The 17,467-nt window shown below is 37.0% G+C and overlaps 1 protein-coding gene across 2 annotated transcripts in view; it reads right to left on the bottom strand.

The window, feature by feature from the left end:
* Positions 1-15,114, bottom strand: part of LOC142330843 (uncharacterized) — a 57,319-nt gene extending 42,205 nt beyond the window's left edge. For both annotated transcript variants that reach the window (XR_012757854.1, XM_075376304.1), the window contains exon 1: positions 14,835-15,114. The gene's annotated coding sequence lies outside the window, so the exon portion shown is untranslated. The remainder of the gene's footprint in view (positions 1-14,834) is intronic.
* Between the last annotated feature and the right edge of the window lie 2,353 nt (positions 15,115-17,467).

Below are 17,467 nucleotides of genomic sequence, written 5' to 3'. Positions count from 1 at the left end.
GATGCCCTGAGGTAGATATTCCCCACGTCCGGAACACAACATCTACGTTCCACGTCCAGGGCGGCAACAGCTGTACTCAAGTACATTACATATAGCTGGCTAACGGGGTTCCGAGTGTTGTTTCTCGGATATGCTTTTTTCGGTCGATTTACATCTATAGGCCGAATTACAGGACTGGACTTTACGGCCACCTGCAGATACGACATTATTAACGATTACGGAAATGGATTAATACCGCCTTTAGAGCTGGCGATGTGGCGACTACGGTCAAAGTTATTTGCAGGTGTAACGGAGACCTTTCGTCGTCCACATGCCCCCCGCGATGGCAAGCATGTAGTTAAGGTGTCCATGTTCGGAGCATGGGAGCCCTGAAAGCTTCGGTGTGTAGGGGCCTGGAGTCAGTGCAGAGACTGCGCATCCGCTCTCTGCCAGGACATATGCCGGTTCCACCGGAGTACCGGAACGGACCTCCAGGGTTGGTAGCCCTGGAGTGTGGGTGTACCCCGGCGGCTAGCCTTACTACAGAAGGGATTATTTGTTCATGGAAACTGAACAATTAAACGTGGCAGAGGGTTCACGCAAACACCCTCGTTTAGCACCGGCTGTTTCGCCTGAGGCGAAACGCCGAAAGAGTACGGAGATTAAGAGGATTGAGATTGAGGCTAGGAAAAGCTTGCAGAAAGCTTTTTTCAAGAGCTGCATCCCAAAACCTAAGTATTTGGTTATTACGAAGGAAGAAGGTAATTTCTCGAGGGTGAGTCCTTTCCTCATCGCTCGAGAAATAAACAAATGTGCTGGAGGCCCTGTTAAAGAAATAAGAAAAACTTTCAAGGGACTTCATGTAGAGACTGTTAATGATATACAGTCTCAGAAGATTCTAGAAATGAAGAAAATTGGAGAATTAGCTGTACGTGTTGATCCCCACGGCACGCTCAACACCTCAAGGGGTGTTGTGGTCTGTCGGGATCTTCTTAACTGTACGGAGCAGGAAATTGTAGAAGAATTAGCGCCGCAAGGAGTATTAGAATGTCGGAGGTTGAACATGAGAAGGAATGGCGAAGTCCTTCCTTCTGCATCCCATGTTCTTACATTCAACCGGCCTACTTTACCGGAGAAGATAAGAGCGGGCATACATCGGTTGGATGTGCGGGCATTTGTCCCGCAGCCAATGCGATGTTTTAAATGCCAACGCTTTGGACACACCGCTGTTAGGTGTGAGAGGCCGCAAATATGCGTGTGCGGTGATGCAGTTCATGAAGGAGAGCCGTGTAAGGAGCCTCCTACCTGTATAAACTGCAGAGGACAGCATTCCTGTAGATCCAGGAACTGCGCCGAAACCGGCGCCGATCCATGTCCGTCGTCGTCGGCGGCTTCGGTGGTCTCCGATTCGGAGACCGGAAGCTACACCGGCGACGATGTTCTCCGCGAACATGATGCCGTTCGCAATATGGAGAAGAAGAGAAAAAAAGGATGGCCGAAAGGAAAACCAAGGTCATAATTTAATTAAAAATTAGCGAGTCGATTGCACAATGGAACATCAATGGATGTTTTTCAAACATCCATGAGCTCCAACGCTTGGTGCATGATGTAGACCCGATTTGTATATGTCTGCAAGAAACGAATTTCCGCCGAAATGAAAATTTTAAATTAAAAGGTTTCGATATATTTCGGCGAGATCAACCGCCAAATGTAAGAGTTAGAGGTGGAGTAGCTATATTAATATCGACTAGAGCTACCACCGAAGCGGTTGTTCTAAACACCAACCTACAAGCGGTCGCCGTTAGAATGAAGCGACCGCTTAAGATCACTGTGTGCAGCATATACTTACCGAATTACGATTGGAATAAGGATGACATAGAAAGACTAATTTCCGAGCTTCCCCCACCTGTTTTACTGGTGGGTGACTTTAACGCTCATAATTCTCTCTGGGGATCGGATCGAGTAGATCCCCGTGGAAGAGAACTGGAAGGGTTCCTGATGAATTCAGAACTTATTATTTTAAACGACGTATCAGGAACCTTTTTCAATGCCAGAGATGGATCGACGTCCTGTATAGATCTTGCACTTATAAGCGGATCGATAGCACCGAGGTACAGCTTCCATGTCATAGACGATCTGCATGGAAGCGATCATTTCCCGGTGCAAATTGTAACTGATGTTACAAGAAAAACACATCCCATCTCTAAAAGATGGTTATTTGATAAGGCAGACTGGACGAGCTTCACAGCTAGAACGATACTCCCAGAAACAACTGGAGTTATCGGAGACGATGTCGACGCCATAACAAATGCAATAATTCAGTCGGCATCGAGATATATTCCCAAAACATCTGGGAAACTTACAAAGAAACCCGTTCCTTGGTGGAACGATGAAATAAGTGAAGCTATAAAAAGAAAGAAAAGGGCGTATAACGCCTTTAAGAAGCGTCCTAGTATAGAAAATCGTGTTGCCTTTAAGAAATACAGGGCGTATGCAAAACGTCTTATGATAGATTCGAAAAAACGATTCTGGCAGCAATACGTGTCATCCATCGACAAAACTACTACTGCATCAGATGTTTGGAGGAAAGTGAAGACGATTTGTGGGCGTAATGATTTTGCTCCCATAACTAGCCTTCAAGATGAAGATGAAATAAAAGATACTCCATATGAAATTGCAGAGCTGTTATCCAATCACTTCGAAAAGGCCAGCAAAACGGCCAACTACGAGGAAGGTTTTCGAACCAAGAAGAACTCGAAGGTCTACTAAATTTTAGAACTGAGTATAATTACTCATATAATGTACCATTTAAAATGGAAGAATTCGCGAAAGCGTTGGAAAAATCAGGTAACACAGCTGCTGGTCCGGATAAAATCCACTATAATATGATCAGGCAGCTGAATACCACTGCAAAGCGTAGATTATTAGAACTTTATAATAAAATATGGCGGGATGGAAAGTACCCGCAGCAGTGGAAAAAAGCTCATGTTGTTCCAGTACCAAAGAAAAATAAAAATTTAACAGACCCCAATAGCTACCGTCCTATTTCTCTGACGTGTGCTATGGGGAAAATATTGGAAAAAATGATTAATAATCGACTCGTCTGGGTTTTGGAAAAAGAAAACCTGATATCACCGTATCAAGCAGGTTTTCGGCAATACCATTCTACCACTGATCAAATGATCAGCTTAGAGGACATTATATATAACAGCTTTTGATATGACCTGGCGTCATGGTATAATGCTCCAGATATATGAATGGGGCATTCGTGGCAATCTGCCTATACTGCTCAGCAACTACATGAATGACCGTACCTTCCAAGTACGCGTCAACAATGAATATTCATGTGAAAGAATCTTGGAAAATGGCATACCGCAAGGTTCGCCGTTGAGCGGTACCTTGTTTACCATTGCCATTAATAAATTGATATTAGCCATTCTAGTAGAAATCAGCTAAAGCGTCTATGTTGATGATCTGGCAATCGTATATGCCAGCAACAAGACTGCTATGCTGAGGTACAAATTGCAACGAGCGATCAATGCTCTAAATGAAGTTGCAAGGAATAATGGATTCCAATTCTCACCAGAAAAAACGTGCTGTGTACACTTTTGTAGGAAGAGAATTCCTCATCAAAGTCCTGCTTTGACAATTGATGATAATCCAATACAATATAAAGACAGCGTAAGGTATTTAGGACTAGTATTGGATAAATCCCTTACATGGGGATTACATATACAGGACCTGAGTGATAGATGCAAAAGAGCCCTAAACATTATAAAATGTTTATCGAACTTAAATTGGGGCTCAGAAAAAGATACATTATTGAGATTGTATAAAGCATTGGTTCAATCTAAACTAGACTACGGATGTATCGTATATTCATCCGCTAGAAAGTCGCACTTAAGAAAGTTAGACGTAGTTCATAATAGCGGAATAATATACGCACAGGTGCTTTCCGCACAAGTCCGGCGGCTAGTCTGATGTCTGAAGCCGGAATAATGCCACTACATTATAGAAGAGAGATCCTCTTGTTAAGATATGCAGCAAATATATGGGCTTTCCCTGCTAATAATAAATTGTTTACGAATCATCCCATGGCTGCATTATACGAACGTCGTGCTACCTATTCCAGACCAGCCGGAATTAGGTACCACGAATTAAGAAATAAATATGAAATTGCCATTCCAGATACATTGGCAATTTCTACTAGAGAAATACCGCCATGGCTCTTGCCAGCGGTTAATACAAGTTTGGATCTCTCTCAAGGAGAAATAAAAAAGAAACCAGCAGTGATCATCCAGCAGGAATTTTTGGCAACCGTCAGTAGTTACGAAGAACATATTAGAATTTATACTGACGGTTCTAAAACCGAACATGGTGTTGGATGCTCGATATATGTAAATGAAGAAGCCCACTTTTGGAGACTGCCAGATGTGGCCAGTGTCTACACGGCAGAACTCACTGCAATTCAGCAAGCTCTTCGCTACACTGAACACTATTGCGAAGAGAGAGTGCTAATATGTTCCGATTCATTAAGTGCACTCGTCGCAATTCGGAACAAGAACATTAAGGATGTCCTAATTGCAAACATCCTGTCCATTTTATACGTACTAAAACAACGAGGACAGCGATGCGTATTTGTATGGACTCCGGGGCATGCTGGTATTACAGGTAATGAAATCTCAGACGAAGCTGCCAGAAAGGCAACAGTCTGCGATGTTTTGGATGCTTTTCCTGTAAGAGTGGCAGATGTTAAAAACCGTCTAACAAACATAGTAAAAAACAAGTGGAATGCTGAATGGAGGAGATTAAATACAAAATTAAACACAGTAAAATCTTCCCCTTATAAATGGAAAAGCGACTATAAGTTGACTCGCCGTGAACAAGTAGCGGTGACCAGACTTAGAATCGGTCATACGCGATTAACAAATTTATATTTGTTAACCGGCGAAGTGAGACCAATGTGCGGTGTTTGCAATAAAACACTGACAATCAAGCATCTTATAGAAGAGTGTACCATATATGAGGACCTCAGAAAGAGGTTCCGTCTTAAAAATAATATTACTGCTGATCTGGATAATGGAAATGAAGAAAATATAGTTGCATTTTTACACGCCAGTGGACTTCTTAAAAGTCTATAAAAATGAAAGTTAAAGCTGTGACAAAAGAAACTCTAAGCGGTAGTTTATATATATATAAAGAAAAAATGGTATTGATAAGTTTAATTTTAAATGTATGTATATATACATAAGGGAGTCTCGAAACGTGGCACGTATAGTGACGGGAGGTAGCCCTCTTGCCTAGGCCATTTTGGCTCACCTGCATTCAAGAGCAGTTTGTCGGGGTGTGTCCGATGATGGCATGGGGGACCCTCAAGGGTGGATTGAGGGCGCGAGGCTGTGGGTGTACGCTGTGCATGCCTATAGCCTGTTTATAAGAAGGATTCAACTGCCACGGCACCCTGGCGCGACTGATATACTGCTCAACGGCGGTTCTGGTCGAGGGTGCTTAAACAAACTATAAATGAGACTCGTAGAAGAAATAAAGAAAGATATGGTAGGATAAGTTTTAATTTTAATTTTAATTTAATGGTCTTTTGGGAACCTATCTCAAATTTTAATATTGGGGCCCTTTACACCCCCATAAGTGTTTGTGATTGTCCTTGTCTTTATGTCTTAAATGTTTTGTGTAGTTTGTGCTTTTAAATAAAATGTAAGGGCCCTTACACCCTTACATACCCTTACATATGACGATCCAGATGGTGATAGTAGTTTCTTTTAAAGATTGTGACGAGGGCTAATCACCTTAGCAGTCGATGCCCATAAAAATTCAGGAAAAAAATAATAATAACTGATGCAACAATACAAATAAATATACTAATCATACGTACAATTCAAAAATATTCCAGAATATTCCCAAATGTTCTAGAATTTTTTAAAAACTTCTAGAATAGAAGGTAGGAAGGTGAGGGATTCTTACCCCTAACCACTCCTATATGGTTATGACAGGGATGTCTAACATCGACAGAATTTTGGCTCAGTTAGTAAGTAATTGTTCTGAGTTTGGTTGAAATAGATCCAGTATAGTAAAATAACCCACTGGGTTGGTCTAGTGGTGAACACAGTCTTCTCAAATCAGCTGATTTGGAAGTCGAGAGTTTCGGCATTGAAGTACTAGTAAAGGCCATTACTTTTATATGGATTTGAATACTAGGTCATGGATACTGGTGTTCTTTGGTGATTGTGTTTCAATTAACTACACATCTTAGGAATGGTCGAACTGAGACTTCAAGACTACACTTCATTTTCACTCATCCATATCATCCTCATTCATTCTCTTAAGTAATACCTGAACAGTAAATCCCGGAGGCTAAAGAGGAAAAAGAAAAAGGGGCAGTAAAATAGCTTAAATGTGTAAGTAACAGAAGTACAGTAACAATCCATTCTTGTAAACTGAAATATTGTGTGGAATTTTTGAAAATACTAAACATTTGACTAACTTGAGTTGTCTTATTTTTTAAGGAAAAGTGATTTTTTTTCAGCAAAGTTGGGCATTCATAAACATAAATTTACTAAATATTGTTCCACATGATTAAAATTTATTGGCTCCAAACAATGATCTGCAACTCATTTCTGTATCTTGAAAATTCATTCTGACTTTTTGAGAGACCCTTAAGAGAAGATATATTTCAAACACATTTAATTTCTCTCTATTATCTCAGGTAAAATAAGAATATCATCTACTGATATAACTACAAATGTCACCTCAATTTTAGTTACTGTTTGTAACAACAGAGGAATACTGTATGTGTGAAAAATGCCACATTTCACCCTTATTCAAACCTAGAGCACCTTCTAAATGAAAGTTGCAACAGTATACTCTGATATTGAGGTCAGCAGAGGTGAAATACTGTACAAAAATAAAATAATGTAAAAATTAATGAAGAAAACATGCAAACCACCAGTTAAGAGTATGATTAAAAGTTTTAACATTATTGCTGAATAGGTTCATATCATAATATGGGATGATATCCTTTGGGTACAAATTTTCCTTTTAATGGTACTGTTATTTGTAATTGGATTATTAAATGTTCATTCTGCCTATAAAATGTAATCATTTTTTGGTTACCTGTCTTAAAACTGATTAGACTGTACAAAAGCAGTAATTACCCTAAACAGTAAATTCACCAACCCCTCACAGAGATTGGTGAACCCAAATTGCAGCGGCACCAATCCTACAGATGCCTCTTAACTCAGACTGAACTAGTCCTGCCAAAAGCCTCTTTTATAACTTGCCGATCATCGGCAATACAGATATCGGTCTATATGACTGTCGCTGACCTGCATTCACCTGTTTTGGGATCAGCAGCAATTTACCCACTTTCCATGTTGTAGGAAAACTCCCTGTAGTCAACGCCTTGTTGATTGCCTCCAATAGAAGCCATGGGTGTGATTTTGCTGCCAATGCCATGATTGAGAGAGTGTGGAAGGAATGCAAGACTGGACTCCAGAGGTCTTCACAAAAATTGTTTGTGAAGAAAATGAAAAACGAAAATCAAGAAATGGTGGGGACAGAGATAAAGTCCACTGGTGTACTAATGAAATTGCGAAACTGCGAGTGTGACTTGCAGCGAGGAGCAATATGCAAAGAGCAAGATGAAACTGATTGGTGAAGGTGGCAGAAGCTGAGCTCGCATACAAGACCGCACATAGAAATCTTAGTGCCACAATCAAACAAACAAAATGAAGAGCCTGGGAAGAAGCAGTAGGGGATGTAAATATTGACCCATGGGGCCGAGCATATCAGGTCATACTAAGGAAGGTTGGCACGCTGCCACCCACATTATTCAGAGATCAAGCTCAAAATGCGATTACAGAATTATTTCAAACCACGGAGGTGCCCCACATGAACACAGGAAAAGAGAAGGTTCACTATAGAAGAATTATACGAAGCAGTTCTAAGCAAATAACAACATACAAGAGATTACCCCAGAAACTACAACAAAGTATATGCTGAGAGGTAAAGAGGAATGGCTGACAAAAGAGAGATTCGTGGCTGAGATTATACGAGCAAAGGAAATGGATTACAAGAAGTGGGAGGAGTTACTTTAAGAGAAACAAAAAATAAAAAACCCTAACGACCAAGATCCGGCTGCTGGAGCACGGTCCGGGAACGGTATAGTCAAGCCCAGTGTCCTAGCCTTAGCAGTTTGAGACAGAGGCAAGAAAAAAGAAAAGATCCAGAACTAGTGAGCTGACCTGCCACACCAGACATACTGTCAGTAGGCGGGGAGGCTCATTAGAATCGCAAGGACCCTCCCCTGGGCTGATTAATACGTTGTTAAACTGGCCCAGGACAAACACACACAAAAAAAAAAATAGTTAATGAATAGCTCAGAATCATATTGCAATAAACTAAACATGTTTATTTATCCAGATTTACCTATTCTAAAAACCTTACCACATAAGGTAGTACTATAATTATAATTATTATTATATTGCTATACTATTATTACTGTAATAGTACTATAATTACTTCTATAATTTAAATTTTTTTTATCTTTAATAATATATTCATTCTGTAAAAAAACTTTTTTCAAAAACAATCCAATGACAGATAAAAATAATTATTTATTCTTTTTATAAAGCAGTAGAATTGAGTGGATACTATGTAAGAAACTATGTAAAAAAATTAGAGTAGTACACACTACTACTCAGTACTAAAATACGAGAAGAATAGTAGAAAAGAAGAAAATCATAAAGTATTTGAATTATTATTTGAATATTTGTGCAGGCTTGCTATCAAATATATTCTACTATCTGTTTACTATTTACTCTACTATCTACTATTTACTCACTGATATTTTGTCTCACTGGACAGACATTAGGTTTTGTGTGTGTGTGTGTGTGTGTGTGTGTGTGTTTGTCTTACATTTTTATGTCTACATTTTGATAAGTGTTTATTGCACCTAGTGTATATTACAATAATTTTACACAACATATACACAAATCCACAAAAACATAAACATTCATTCATGCTAGGACCTACCCAAAACCAGACAAAATAGAAATAACAGTACATCAGAAAGTCTATAAACAACAAAACAATGTCAGTACAATCTATAACAAAGAATACAATGAAACAAAGAAATCCAGCAGATGATCGAAGGTAAGGAATGAAATTAGTTGGCATGAAATAAGTACAATGACAAGTTTAAACGTCCAAAAACAGTGTAGTGCCAACAATTTATGTTTCTATAAATTGTTATAGTTTAATTATATATATATTTTTTTTTCATATATATAAATATATAAAATGTAATTTAAACACCAAAACACAATAAACAGATAGATTAAACTTACCACATTAATTACAAGAATCAATTTTTGTAAGATCCCACATTTTTCAGTTGATATTTAATTCTAAGAATTACATTAAAGTAAACTGTTTTTATAATCTGTGAATTTTTAATTTGTCAAAAATGTTACAGTTTTATAAATTGTGAAATTATTATGGACAAATATTATGGCGAAGTTGGTAGCGTCTTGGCCTTTCATTTAGAGGTTCTGGGGCCATTATTTCATATACACAAAATTGCCACTCTCAAGTTTCCATGCACAAACTTCAAGCTTATGTGGTGAATAGTTTTATAGATAAAAATAGGCACTGACTCATTTAGATTTTCTTTCCAACCAGTTACTTGACTCAAATGTGAAAATATTTTTAAACAACTAATTTTTTTTTAATATAATTTATAATTAGTGATGATGAACAGAATGAAGTACAAAAAAAATGAAAAACAATGAACTGACAAAACAGATTAAGTGGAGATTCCTGCTGTAACTCTGAGCACAAATTTACTGTGATCTGTTTACAAATTAAGACATAATTAAAATATCAAAGACAAATTGAGCAAATATAAAAGTTTATTTTTATTTTTAAATTATACCACCTCATATATTTTGTAAACCAGCTGATAATAATGTTAGTTGGTTAGATCTAAGTGTGATTAGGCTAAGGTGAACCACCTGGTGGGCTCTCTTGTAGTAGTGTGGAAGTCTCTCTCAGAAATATGCTAGAAAGGGGCAACCCCCCACATGTTGGTGGACAGTTGAGGTGGAGGTGGGAAAGAGAAGAGAGTGTCATAAGGCCAGAAGGCAGATGATGAGGGCTCACCTCCCTACCATGAGAGACATATGAGCTGCCTGATATAAGAAAGCCAAATGCATTCGGGAGGCAAAGAGAACTGCTTGGAAGAAACTAATTACAGAAGTTGAATCAGACCCGTGGTGGAAGGTCATATAGTGTCCTAGTAAGAACAATATTGAGACCCAGAGTCCCCAATACACAGTGCTTGGGAAGTCCATGGAATAATAAAAGGACTCTTCTCTTGCAGATAAGGTTTAGCTGCGAATGAAAGGGGTGATGATAAACCTCCGCCCACCTTCACACAAGGTGAATTAATGGATGCAGCAATGCGCATGCCTCTGAAGAAGGTGCTGGGCCTGGACCTCTTGCTGACAACAACATTTGATAGTGGCAAAGATGATGGTCCAGGCAGAGCCAGATATCTTCCTTGATGTCTACAATACCTGTCTTACAGAGGGGGGGTCTTCCCCAAGAGTTGGAAATGCCAGTGGCTGGTACTTGTACTTAAACCGAAGAGGAATCCGGCAATTCCCTCTTCATGCTGGCTGCTAGCTATGATAGATGCACTTGCCAAGGTTCTGGAGCGTATCCTCCAGCAGAGGATAACCGAGGCTGTGGAAGAAGTGTATGGGCTCCCTCCAAGTCAGTATGGTTTCCAAAAGGGGAGGTGCTTCCCTGGACGCTGTAGGTGCTGTTTGTAACATGTTGAGAAGTGCCACAAAGCGTAACTAGTGGGGAATGTATGTCCACACTACCTTAGACGTGAAAAACACCCACTCAATTGCGTTTCTCACATGGCCATAATGAGGTTTCTAGAAGAGCATCAGGTTCCCTTGTATCTGTGCAAGATGGTACAATCTAAAAAGACGCAGTCTAACAAGATATGTATCTAACGAGACGCAGGCTGGTGTGCCAACTGCAAAATGAACAAGTTAAGAGAAGCCTAAGTAGAGGAGTCCCACATGGGTCAGTCCCTGGACCGATCCTTTGGAATTTAGCATACAATGAGATTTTTCAAGTTACCCTCCTGCCAGATGTTATGTTGGTAGGCTATGCTGATGATATCGCTTTAGTGGTGAAGGTGGTAACTAGATGGGAAGCGCCATTGACAAGATATGAGACTCCTACCAACAGAGGAACGATGGACGTACCAGTTATCAGAGACATCAGAAGCTAGTGTAAGAGAACCCATAGCTCATTGGGATACAGTTTAACACAGTTTCTGATGGGCCATGGAGGCTACACATCGTATTTGTTCAGATTCTGTTAAGATTTTTTGGATCTATATCCTGAATGCGTAGAGGAAGAAACTGTTACTGATGTGTACTTTTGCTGTCCATGCTTTGGGAGAAAATATGAAGAAATGCTGGCCACCCTTGGTGTCAAGGCCATGTTTCGGCCAGAAGAAACACAGAGTGTATTGACAAGAGGACCCAATGAATGGAAGACAGTGGAGTTGTGTGTAAAGAAGTTAAACAAAAGTTAGTAGCACGGGAGGAGTCCCAACGATGAACGAGGCACGGAGGGTGCCAGGCAGGACAGGCTCGCGGCTGAGCGCCTAGAGGGTCTCCTGAGCATCTGGAGGTCGCCTTAGTATGATGAGACTGCGTGGATGAGACTCCCCCGAAGCCCGGTGGTGTGCTCGCTGCGTCTTTGGGGCAATGATACTGGCGGTAAGTGTTATCTTGTGTACATTGCTGGGTGTGCATGTGTGTGAGTTTGTGTGGGTGTTTCCTATGCTTTTTGATAGAGGTGTGTCTGTGTGATGTTTTTGGTTGTTGCTTGTTCCTTCGATTGTGTTGGTGATTGTATGGGTTTTCACATATGTCAGTGGTGTCTGATTGTGTGTGTGGGTGTTATACCCCTCTCCTGAAGTAATGCCATATCAACGGTTTCCAGGAGGTATGGTTAGCCAGGGCTGGAAGTTTAGTCAGTAGTGTGCAGACACACACACATACTTAATACCATCTTGCAGAACCTGTTAGGGAGTTCACCTGTTATTGAAATTGCTTAGGCGCCTGTAAAGACACCTCAGGCACCTAGGTTCCTCCACCTCTTAAAAAAAAAATTCTAGTGATTAAATTCTTCCCATGGTATGACTTTTAACTGAAACCCAATCACAAAGAAAATCAATAACAATGTTGTTAAAATCCAATAAAAGGAACTTATACTCTAACTGTAATTAAATCAGGGTCCAACAATATTTTATATATATATATATATGGGTTAATATTAATTTTCTAATCACACTCAGATTTGCATATTGATAGAATATCAGTACAAATTTAATGATTTTTTTTACAATTTAAGAGCAATTATTTGCCATATTAATGAGTTGAAAATATTTAAATGGGCAAAAAGTATCGGATTTAATATGAAAAAATACTGATAGAAGTAATCTAGTTGTAAAACTAGATACACTAACAAAACTAAACACACTTATTTATAATAAATAATTAATACCAATATTGAATTATTTTACATTTCATAATGCTTTTTGAAAGGGTTTTAATATTCAAAAACATGACTTTCCATAAAAAAAAGGACAGGGATGTCTGAGGGATGACAGTAAACAATCTTGATCTCCCAAAAAGCCTGCAGTCCCTCTGTGAATTGACAGTTCTCTACTACTCCCTTCCTTATTTATGTTAGGTCCTTTTCCTTCCTTACCCCTCAGTCCCTTCTTCCCTTGACAGATATCATGAGAATCAGGTCAGCTTGCTGCTCTACTGACTCCATCTGCAAGAATGAGGCATGAGGTAGTAGTTGATGAGCATCTGCTGCCCTTGTAGGGCTTGACTGGAATGGCAGTTCTGCCTATGAGCTTGCCTGGGGATTCCATTTCTTACCTGCATTTAAAGTGCCCTTATTTTTTCAGATAAAACACTTGACTCCTTCCTATTCTAATACTAAATTGAAATATATAAACATTGTGCACTAAAAGGTTTATTAAGTCTTAAGTTTCTGTTGTTTTTAATAAAATATGTTAACTGAGCATTAAATAACTTAGTCTAAAATAAATTAAAAGAAAAAATGTCAAACAATCAAAAGGACTTAAAAGGTATTTAAATATTTTTTTATGAAAATTTTTGTAAAAAAGGGACTTCTGTGGTGAAGTTTAGTATCTAGACTTTTATTCAGATGATCTGTTTAAATCTCAGTCAGACTTAGCATTTTTCATACACTACTCAGATATGCTAAATATGAACTTGTAGTAAATTACTCGTCTAAAAAAATACTAAATCAATATTTAAAAATTTTTATTTATAAATTTCACAATTTATAATGTAACAGATGGAGGTCATAGAAAACTAAAATTTTAATACTATTATATAAGCTTAATATGAAAACCCGGTTCATTAAAATATTGCTCAATATTCCTTCCAGGTATGTTGAAAGGTGGCAGAGCAAGGTGGAAATTTTAGCTTCATGTCACATGAGAAAAAAAATCATGCCAAGGTCATATACATGGTTCTCAATCATAGTTAAGAGTTCTTCAGTGTCGTTTAATCTTGTCATATCTCCTAGCATAGGGGATTTTATAATTGGGCAGGTGGGCTAATATAAGGATAATAAAAGGGTCTATCCCAGCATTTATTTGGACAAATTAATGAGAGCTGTTGGTAAATGTTGATAAAAATTGATTAACAAAATTAATAAATACGAAAGAGGGCCAACTTTCACAGGAGAATGGTATTAAATATATCTTTCAACTGGAATGTTCTTGATTTGAATCCCAGAGTCAGACATCATATCTGCAACAAACTACAGATTTTCTCACTTCTGTTTCTAGGAAGGATTAGTTTCAGGAGTGGTATCCATCATAAAATTCTCATTAAATCCCTCCCACCTAACCCTATAAAGATGAGACAAAAACAAAGATAAAAGAAAAGTTGAACTTTAAAGTAATATACCAAATATAGTATAATATAAATATATAAAATCAATACAAAGTGAAATCAAGTTTCAAGACATTACTTTAAAGACCATACTATTTTTACATTAAAAACTTGGTTTTAGTATTATTTATGGGTTTTAAAAATAATAAATGCAACAATCCTGGAAATAATTTTTTTCAAAATTTTAGTTAGATCAGTGATGAGAATTAAAAGGAATAATTTCCCAAACCCCATTAAATTTTATAAATAAAACATAACCTATCCTACCAACAGAATTAGTAGTTTTACAGTGTTCAAAAATTAATGATTTAAATTTGGCAAATAATGTAAGAATTCAAAGTATGCTGATGACTCAGTACACTGAAAACTATTTTGTTTTGTATTTTTATATTAGCAAAATGATAAAACATGAAAATTAAAAAAAAAACCACTACAGAATAAAATTTTATTTACTTAGATGATCAAATTATAGTTGAGTACAAATACATGGTATATGGATTTCCAAATTATTATTTAATTAAAACATTTCAACAAGATAATACAAAATAAAAACATAGAAAAGGGGATTTTCTTTTTTTATATACATTACAGTTTTTAAATCACCTACACAATTTATTTAAGATAAAAAATTATAAAGACTTACTTAACTCAAAGCAAAACTTTTCTAACATAACCTATAATTTTATAAATTGAATTCTAAATCAATGTATTGTAGTAGGTTAATAAAATTGTTAATTAAAGTAGTTTTAAAAATATCATTTAAGAATTTAATAAAATATTAAACTTAGCTTTTTAAATAAAACTTACCAAAACAATATGCAATACAAAGAACTACGTTACAATAAAATTTCAAACTAAATATAACTAAAAAACCGTTGAACACAAAAAATGTTAGCGTACTGAGACAACAGTTTCTTATAAGTTTTAATAATAAAAAGGCCCCCCCAAAATGGCGTCTTTCTTTACACGTCGCTGAATGATACAAGGTCATAAACGCTTCATTTTTAATAGTAACCAAGCTGAGCAAATTGCTAAAAGTATAGCGCGGACGACACACGTGAAGTACGCCCTTTCACTACACCGAGTATGTTACTGTAGTCGTTTTACTGAGTGGGGAGGGAGAATTCATTAGTATTCCAGCTGTTTATATTCAATTAACGTGGTAGCAATAACTTCAATCTACTATTCTTATATAAGTATTCACTTCATTTTAAATTCACTTGTATTATTAATACGGTGTATAAACAAGCACCTTTTTTCTATACACATTATTTATTTTATTTCGTTATTAATTAATCGAATAATTTTGATATTAGGGTAGGTTATTAGACCTATAGTTCAAAATGTATCTTATAAAACATACGTACAAAAAACAAACCCATAACTACTGAAAATAGAAAAAATTATTCTACCAAATAAATCCAATTTAATGGTGTACTGTACATAATTTCTTTTATCGTTCTTTCCACCTTCCCATGAAATGGGTGTGCATAAATTACATAGTATTGGTTAGACTCTATGATGTGTACTATAACAGTTTTTCTTAGCCCTATTAATTTATTTTTAACGTCCTAAGTAATGGCAACCTTGGAGTGGCGACGATTACTACCCAGCGTACTGGGTAGTAAACATGTTCCTTGCTCTTAGTAATCCCCCTTACCAAACAATTCTATTTTTAACAAATGAATGCAACCATTTTGAAATGGCATACAATCGGCTAGTTTTGTACTGCAGGTTGCAAAATGTATCTGCCTAATACATGATTTTCAAATAAACTTTCGTTTTCTGTTTTGCGCCACTTAAAACCTAATTCTTCTTAAACTACTTTCGCTGACGTTAAAATTAATTTCAATTTTTTACAGAGTTTTTTAACTGTTGACAGCTCTCAAGTATTTGAGTGAAATTCATTCACAGTTTGCCTAACCACACTTTTATCAAAATCATCTAATCCGGCAAATAGTTTAGAACGTTTCTTTTTCTTTAGCGAGGTGATGAACGGAAATTCTGAACCCTCTCGGATCGAAGAAATTCAATTTTTGTTTTTCTTAGGCTTTGAACCTGAGACCTGGAAAAGCTACAGTTCTATCTTCACAGTTAAAGTTAAATATTGTTTTTTCATGAAATCATACACGCTGTTTATAATTTCAGATGCCTATCTTCGAAGTTTTTTCCTTTCAGACTTAAATTCAGCCGTAACTATTCGCACATGAAGGAATTGCTTTCAAAGGTTTGAACTGTAAACCACGATAAAATCGTTTTACAAACTATTGTCGTACTTTAATTGACTATGTAAAAAAATACACGACACGTTAAAATAACCGTACCAGAAACAGAACCACAAAACTGAGCTACATATAGATGGAAAAGCAAAAGAGAATCAAATATAAAATAAATTATTTTGTAAACACTATACCTGCTAGAGTACACATGGTTTCAGCAGCACAATACTACCACTTTCTTGGATCAGTGTTTTCATGGTCAAGTGAAGGGGTTGTGGCTCCCGTGGCCTCCTGATTTATCCCATCCTAACGTTTTGTTATGGGGATATTTTAAGGATGCTGCTTACAAAACTCATCCACACGCCATTCCCGAATTGCAGAGCGAAATTAAACGATGTGTCTCTGCAATTCATCAGCAAACGTTACAATATGTGTTTAAGAGCATGGAATGTCGTATTCAATTATGTGAACATAATGGATAGTAAAGCCAATTATTTTTACACGGATTTGAATACTAGATCGTGGATACCAGTGTTCTTTGGTGGTTGGGTTTCAATTAACCACACATCTCAGTAATGGTCGAACTGAGAAGGTGCAAGACTACACTTCATTTACACTCATACATATCAACCTCATTCATCCTCTGAAGAATTATCTAAACGGTAGTTACCGGAGGCTAAACAGGAAAAAGAAAGTGAAGAAGAATCGGATAATGGAGGCCACTTTCAACAACTTACTTACCTTCCCGTAAGATTGCGTCACTTTTTGAACACTCTGTAGTTACAAAGTTTTATCAGTGTGCTTTCGTTATGTTATGTTATTTATTATCGTATATGTAAAATCTAAAGACGGGTCTTCCATACAAAGAAAATGATTTTTAGTTATTAATCTGAAAGTATTTGCAAACCCAAATCAAGTGAATATCTCGTTTAATATAGTCAAAAATGTGAAAAATTTGCCATCATTGTTCAAAGTTTTTTTGGCCATTCTTCACCCCTTACAAGGTGAAATTTAGAACAATTTAGAGATGGGTTTTTAAAAATTCAAATGAAGATTACACACATTAAAAATAAAGTTAATATCTTTATTTTTTACCAAGAAATTAAAAAATACTAAATTTCATTGTTACTCCTCTTTAAACTCAGAATTTCAAAAAATCCTTTTAATGTGCACTTACACCATAAGAAGAACGTGTATACAAATTTTCATCAATTTATCTTC

The sequence above is a fragment of the Lycorma delicatula genome, chromosome 10, assembly GCF_047948215.1.
Source record: "Lycorma delicatula isolate Av1 chromosome 10, ASM4794821v1, whole genome shotgun sequence".
Lineage (NCBI taxonomy): Eukaryota > Metazoa > Arthropoda > Insecta > Hemiptera > Fulgoridae > Lycorma > Lycorma delicatula.
Note: the sequence above shows the minus strand (reverse complement) of the source record. Positions and strands in the feature narration are given on the sequence as shown.